The sequence below is a fragment of the Monodelphis domestica genome, chromosome 8 (assembly GCF_027887165.1).
Source record: "Monodelphis domestica isolate mMonDom1 chromosome 8, mMonDom1.pri, whole genome shotgun sequence".
NCBI classification, from domain to species: domain Eukaryota; kingdom Metazoa; phylum Chordata; class Mammalia; order Didelphimorphia; family Didelphidae; genus Monodelphis; species Monodelphis domestica.
This window is the reverse complement of record NC_077234.1, coordinates 9,655,049-9,662,073: the sequence shown is the minus strand read 5'-3', so window position 1 is coordinate 9,662,073 and position 7,025 is coordinate 9,655,049. Positions and strand designations below refer to the sequence as shown.

At 62.4% G+C, this 7,025-nt stretch overlaps 1 long non-coding RNA gene across 1 annotated transcript in view; it reads left to right on the top strand.

The window, feature by feature from the left end:
- Nucleotides 1–44: 44 nt before the first annotated feature.
- Nucleotides 45–7,025, top strand: part of LOC103105635 (uncharacterized) — a 28,091-nt gene continuing 21,110 nt past the window's right edge. The window contains exon 1 of the long non-coding RNA XR_001624498.2: nt 45–573. This is a non-coding gene — a long non-coding RNA (uncharacterized LOC103105635). The remainder of the gene's footprint in view (nt 574–7,025) is intronic.

Genomic DNA, 7,025 nt, shown 5'->3' with positions numbered 1-7,025 from the left:
TTCTCGGAATTTGAGCTGCCGACTCTACCACTGTGGCGCGGCAGGGGAGGACCCCTTGTCACCCCCGCAGGGCTAGGGTCACGGCGCCCCGCCGCGCGCCCCTCGAACCCCCGGATTCCGCTACTCCGGCGCCTGTTGTGGGGGGTCTAAGGCGATGCTGCCCCCCACTCGGCGGGTCCGACCCAATTTCGGCGGGGTCGGCGGAAGGCTCCCCCCCTGGAGCTTGCCCAAGTGGTAGGGCCCGCTCGACTGCGGTCACGTGGGCGCCTCCTCTGTGACGTCGGCCGCTTCAATGTAGCAAAGCTCGGCCTCTGGAATTCTGAGAACTAATTTGCTATTCGGTGACATAAGAGGGGGGAGCGCGCCGCCCGCCCGGGGTCCGGGGCTCCTTCCCTGTCTCGCGCCCATAAACACCACCACCACGTCCACGTCCACGAGCGCAGGGCACCCCCGGGGGGCAGGGGCTCCCGAGCCAGACAATAAACACGCATCCAGGGCACGGGGAGAGAGGCCAGAGGAGGCAGAGGGCGAGCTTGCCACCTAGAATCTCAGCACGTTGGCAAAGCCGTGTTGGTGGGTTTGCGTGCTCGGCTTTTCTTGGGGGGTCGGGGGGACCGGGGGTCTGGGGAGCCGGCTTTGGCCTGGGGACTGGGGGTGGACGTCGCGGGGTGGTGGGTGTTTTCTTTTACCGGGACGCAACCCCTCTTTGGGGCTTCGGATTTAGCCCCTCGTAAGTTTCTGCTCTGGATTCGAAAACCCAGGAGCCCCGGGTGCCTTGGGCTCGTCTCCGCGGGCGCTGCCGTCGGCTGTTATTTATTATGACGGCGAAGATTGCCCAGGCAGGCTGCTGCCAGTGTTTGAAGGGCTATTTTTATTGGGTTGTAACCTTGTGGAAGAAGCGGGATTTGGGGTCGGGGATGGAGGTTCTGCTGCTCCCCCTCCCGCGGTTCTCCTCCTTCCCAATCTCCCCCCCTCCCCCCGCGCCCAGCTCTTTCTAAAAGGGGGGGACCCAGTACTCTGAGGGCTGTCTTTCCAGGACTGTAAGTGGTAGGCTTTTGCTCTTTTGCCGTTTTTGTTGATTCTTGGGAAATAGATTTCGTGTTGTAATGGGGGGAGGGGGACGAGAAATCACGGGAACAAATAAATTCATCGCTATTTTTGGTTTCTCTTGGTTTTCCTGTGAATCAGGGGCATTGTAAAAAAAAAAAAAAATCAGTTGGGAGAGAACAGTGAGAGGGAATTCTCCAGGCCTGCTTGGCCGAGATCAAGGCTGAGCACGGATTGGGAACAGACCGTGCTCAGCGGCTGCCTGGCCCAGCCCAGCCTAGCCTAGTCCAGCCCAGCCCAGCCCAGCTCAGCTCAGCCCCGAAGGGCTTTGCACTTTCCATTTGATTTATGGGAGGGGGGCTCGCTGCGGCGACTTTTTTTTTAAAGGCAAACACGCTGTCCAAGTGCACTGTGGGCCTGGCTTGTTTTTGTTCTAGCTGACAGTTTCTCTATTTAAATGTGGTTGGGGTTTTTCCCCTCCTACTCATCCCTAGATGAAGGAGATTCTTCCTTGATTTCGGCGTCGGTTTCTCTCTACATATGGCGCCTAATGAGAGTTCAGACTCCTCAACACTTCATCCCAAATGTTCAGAGCAGAAGTCCCCGAAGAGGCCAACGTGTTCCTGGTCTCCGCTGATCCGAGCCCTGGTCCTTCAGGCCATTCATTGAAAAACAGGGAACTCGGAAGCTCAGCCGCCCAGCACAAAGTTGTGCCTGGGCGCCCCCTCCTTAAAGTATCCACAAAAAAAAAAAAAAAAGATCCTTTTATCTGGCTGCTAAGGGGCCGGGCCACGAAAGCGAAAGCTCCCGACGCGGCGGCTGCTGCTGCTGCTGCTGGGGTTTTTCTCTCCCGGCTCTCCCATAAGAAGTTAGGCTTCCAAGGAGGCTTGGGGCGCCCCCGACCTAGGGCACCCCAGCCCGGGCACAGCGTGCCAGGCCTCGCTTTGGAGGAAGGCGCCGAAGAGAAAGAAACCCATGGGCTGGGATGTGACCCGGAGAATTCAGAAGAGGCGACTGCTTATTGACAGATGGGGCTCCGCAGCAAGCAAGGCCTCCTCCCCGCAGGCCGTTCAGGCCCTGGCCCCCTGCCCCTCCGCTGCCACCTATTTTCCCGGAGTTTCTGCGCCCGAAATGGGGCATGTTTCCCCTCCCACGAGCTTTGCTTTGGACTTGCTTTCCTGCCTTTTTCTGCCGGGGTATTTGGGGCTGCTTCCCGGGAGAGGGGAGGGGAGACCTCTACCTGGGCGTTCCTGAGCCCCCGGCCTGATCTCCCCAGGCTCCTTCCCCTGCCCCCAGTGACCTGCTTCCTGCGGGGCCCTGGCACCTTTTCCCCGTTGCCACGCTGAGCTCGGCCCCATGGGGGCACTGCAGAGCAGAGCAGAGCCTGGAAGGATGTTCCGACCTCCCCCAGCCAGCCCAGGGACACTAGGAAGGAGGGAGGTTGGAGGGAAAGAAATTGCCTGTTCCATCACCTCGGTTAGTCATGGGTCTGGGCCCTGGGAGCCACCGCAGTGGGCCTCTGCCGGCAGCAGCAGGAGCCCAGGGGCTGCTCTTTGTTTTTATTGATCAGTGTCGGGTGGGGACCTTAGCTGGGGGGGGGGGGGGGCAATGAAGAAAAAGGGGGCAGAAGAGCATTTCTTGAAGCGTCAGAGAATCACTTCCGATACCTGATCCCCCCCCCCCCCACATTGCAGTTGCGCCCCTCCCCAGCACAGTTCTGCTGTCTCCCGAGTCCTGTCAAAGGCCCAGGTGATCCCTCCGAACCGGGGGCAGCATCAGGGCAGCCCTGACACCTCCAGGGTGGCTACAGGAACACTTGTGGAGGGCCTGGAGAGAACACGGAGGATGGGCCAGGGTCACCAGATTGGGGGGGGGGGTGGAATGTGGCTCCGTGGCCTGAATTAATAGGTGCTTAGCGTGGCCACCTAAAATAGAACAGCAGAGAGCAGCTCCTGGTGGGGGCTGGGGCCAGGGAAGAGTGCTCCATTGGTCCTGCTCACAGCTGCCGGGTAAATATAAACTTTAAGACGAATGCCAATAGCCGAGGCCTAATATTACATCTATTTAAAGAAAAGGACAGATCTTCCCATTCAGTTTCTTCCCCCAGCTCAGCCCCAGAAGTAAAGCAGCCCCCCTGAGCTGTGCTCGCTGCCCCGCACCCACCCTCCCCCCATCTGCCCTCCAGACAGAAGGGGCAGCCTGGTGGGTGGCTGCCAGCCTCCGCAGTGCCCAGGCCTTGCCTTTGCCCCTTTCCCAGCCCCCTCCCCCAGGGAAGAGCCCCGAAGGGCAGGCAGGCATTAAAGTGGGGCTGAGCAAGACCAAATCCCCCCCCCCCCCCCCAGCGGGTCATCCCGGCCTCCCTGTCGTGCTCCTCATACTTTGTGAGGGAGCGGAGCTGCGGTGGGTGGGAGGTGGGTCGTCCAGCTCTCCTGGGCAGTAAGGGCTGCTTTAGGTGTGGGCGAGCTGTCACGTCCCTGGCAGGTCGGGCCCATCTCTGCCCGGATTTGCCTCAGATCCCATCTCCTCCCCCTCCCCAAGGTGACCAGCGCTCCTCCCCTCTCGCGGTCCCTGGAAGGGGCCGCTTTGCGGAGTTGGGCTCCAGGCGCAGCGCTTGGTAGGCCCCAGAGAAGCCCTTTCGGACCTCCTGAATGGGGGCTCGCCTGAAGGCGGACGGCGTGTCCCTCCTCCCTAGGCGGGTTCGGGGGCTTGTTTGGGGTTGGATTTTTTTTGTCCCCGCCCCCCCTCCCCAGAGCCCTGCAGTTCCCAAACTTCCCCGGACTTCTATATAAAAGAGAAATGCCGGGGGGGGGGGGGGGGGGGGGGGGAGGGGACGCTTAAGATAGAGCCTGAGTGGGAAAGGGGGAAGCGGGGGCAAATCCCAGCCTGCTGCCGGCGTCGGCGTCGGGGATGAAGCCCTAGATGAGGGCAGGCAGGCCGGGAGAGGAGCCGGGGCGCAGCGCGCCCGGCCCGGCCCGGCCTGCTCCGCTCTCTGCGCAGAGGCCGGAGTGGAAAAACTGGATTGGCGTGTCGGGCCTGCCTCTTTTTCCTTTCCCCTGCTTGCTCCTGGCACACGCCTTCTGCACACCTGACCGTGCCCAGGCCTATGGGAAGGAGCGGCCGGATTGCGCGGAGGGCTGAAGAATGTGCCCAGGGACGCCGCTGGTATTTTTCCACTCGCAGCCTCGGCGGCTTGTTTATTTCAGCCTCCGGGAAGGAGCTGTTCAGGGGCCTGAAAGCCGGCGGCGCCGGGGCGCAGCGCGGGGGGCGCGGTGCGGGGCTGCTCCTCCCCGCTCCCCGCTCCCCTCTCCAGCCCTCGCCCCGAACGGGAAGGCGAAGGGGGCAGGGCGAAGGGGGCAGGGCGTTCCGCGTAAACTGGCAAAGTCAAGGAGAAGCCGGCCTCCCCTCTATCAATTTTTAACCGGTTGCAGACCAAAGTCTGGGATTGTGCTGAGGGGGCCAAAAAGCGTCTGCAAGATAAAATAAGGCCCGCGGCGGCTGGGCCGGGGCGGCAGACCTTGTACCTTGGAGCTCGGCAACGGCCTCAAACAAAGGGGGCAGAAGCCCGGCCTGGCCCGAGCCTCGGCAGAAGCTCCCGGGCCTGGGTGTGGGCACTCCGGAGCCTGTCACCACCCTCACGTGGCTGATTAAAAAACCCCAACAAACCTAGAGAGAAATTCCTAGTAAGAAACTCGGAGCGGCTTAGCTGGGCTGCGCTCGCTCGTTTGATGTCAGAGGAAATAGCCGATCAGGAGGGACCTTCCTTCCTTCACTTCCTGCAGAAGAAAACGCTGCCTCGTGGGCCAGCGCCCACGGCCTGGCGGCAAAGGAATCAGGACTGGCCCTGCGCGTCCGGCGGCCGTCCGCTCTAAGCACACAGCCCGGAGCTCTCTTGGGCAGATCGTGAGGCCCAGCCTGTGCCTGCTGTCAGCGTGGGGGTACCGGCCAGAGAAAGGGGGGATGCTGAAGACAGGGAGGCCGCTACAATGGCAGCCCCCAATCAGGGAGCCTGGGGTCCTCTGGCCCGCTCTGATGGGGTTACCTTGGGCAAGTCATTTGCTGAGTGACACTCAGTGCCCCAGGCAGCCCCGTGAGGTTAGAACCTTGGCAAGTAGGACGCCTGGAGGGAGGCTCTGGCCCTGAAATCCTCTGCCGGACTCCAAACCGCAGTCACAACAGTAAAGCCAAGCACAAATCTCTGGTCCGGCAAAGCCCCAGCCGCCAGCCCTAGCTGCCCCCTGCCCCAGTGACAGCCCAGCAAACACAGGGAGTTCCTTCGGGCCATATGGAGGCCGCCAGCCGCCTTTTCCTGGTTTCCTTGAGACGGGCTGAGATGACTGTGGCCGGGATGGGCGCGGGGCCGGGCCGAACGAGCACCCCCTCTCCGCCCTCCCAACAAGGATTTGCCCAGCCAGGCTTGCGGAGTGTTGGGCAGGAGAACCCCCAACTCCAACCGGCCCAGCAACGACCTCTCGTTGCTCCAGTTCTGTGTGGAGGCCCCAGATGAGGCCGGGGGCTGCCCCAAAGCTTCTCCCCTCCCCAGAGTCCTGTCCCGGCCTTCGGCTCTTCCTCCCTCGCCTGCACCACAGGGCCCACAGGGCACCGACCGGAGGGACGGAGATCCCCCCCAAGCAAGGCAGAGCCCCTGCCCTCCAGGAGCCTCAACTCCGCAGAGGGGGAAGAGGAGGGGGGCCGGCCCTGGCACGGTGTGGAGACGGCCCACGGAGGGCTGACTGCTGGCAAGGAATGGGAGGCTCACCTACAGAGCCAGGGTCCGGCCCTCCTTGGAGCCTGCACTGTGCGAAACGCTGGGAGAGCCTGGCGGGGACCAAGGTTAGAGGCAGAAGAAACGAGGCCCTGCTCGAGAGAGGCCTGGGAGCCCATCCCCCTGGACCTAGGGCTGCCATGTTTGTTTTGTGTCCCCAGCAGCACCCGGAATAGAGCAGCTGCTAAAGGAACACCAGCGGATGAATCGGGGCTCCTTGGCCGTCCGCTTCATCCTCTTCCAGCCCTTCCCTGAGCAGAAGGCCCTCCCAGGCCCCGGCCACTTGGCCTCCTGCTCTGCCCAGGCTCCCCGGGGTCTCTACTGCACTGCCTGTGGCCCCCCTGCCCAGCCCGGAGGCCGAGGTGCCTTCATCCTGTCCTTGGGTGCCCTCGTGGACTCCCGTTCGGAGCTTGGACCTCTCACCCTGGGAAAGAGGAAGAGGGGCAACGAAGGGCTCTAAACGAGGCTTCCATTCACGTCCACTCACATTCTGATGGGGCCTTCAGGTGGGCAAAGCTCTTTCCTCCCGTCCGTGGTGTGAAGCGGGCAGAGAAGTGCCGTTATGGCCATCTTAGAGAGGAAGAAGCTGACTCTGAGAAGTTGGGTAACTGACCCTCGAACTCAGAGCACGGATCTGGGAAGGCTGCTCCCCACTCCTAGAACGCTGCCTCCAATCCCAGGGAGCCTGGGCCTTGGGAAGGCTGCTCCCCACTCCTAGAACGCCGCCTCCAATCCCAGGGAGCCTGGGCCTTGGGAAGGCTGCTCCCCACTCCTAGAACGCCGCCTCCAATCCCAGGGAGCCTGGGCCTTGGGAAGGCTGCTCCCCACTCCTAGAACGCCGCCTCCAATCCCAGGGAGCCTGGGCCTTGGGAAGGCTGCTCCCCACTCCTAGAACGCCGCCTCCAATCCCAGGGAGCCTGGGCCTTGGGAAGGCTGCTCCCCACTCCTAGAACGCCGCCTCCAATCCCAGGGAGCCTGGGCCTTGGGAAGGCTGCTCCCCACTCCTAGAACGCCGCCTCCAAACCCAGGGAGCCTGGGCCTTGGGAAGGCTGCTCCCCACTCCTAGAACGCCGCCTCCAAACCCAGGGAGCCTGGGCCTTGGGAAGGCTGCTCCCCACTCCTAGAACGCCGCCTCCAATCCTGGGGGTGTTTTCTGTTCTTTTCCTGTTGACCATCCCTTGGCAGGAGCCACCCACATAGATCTAGACTCAAGGAG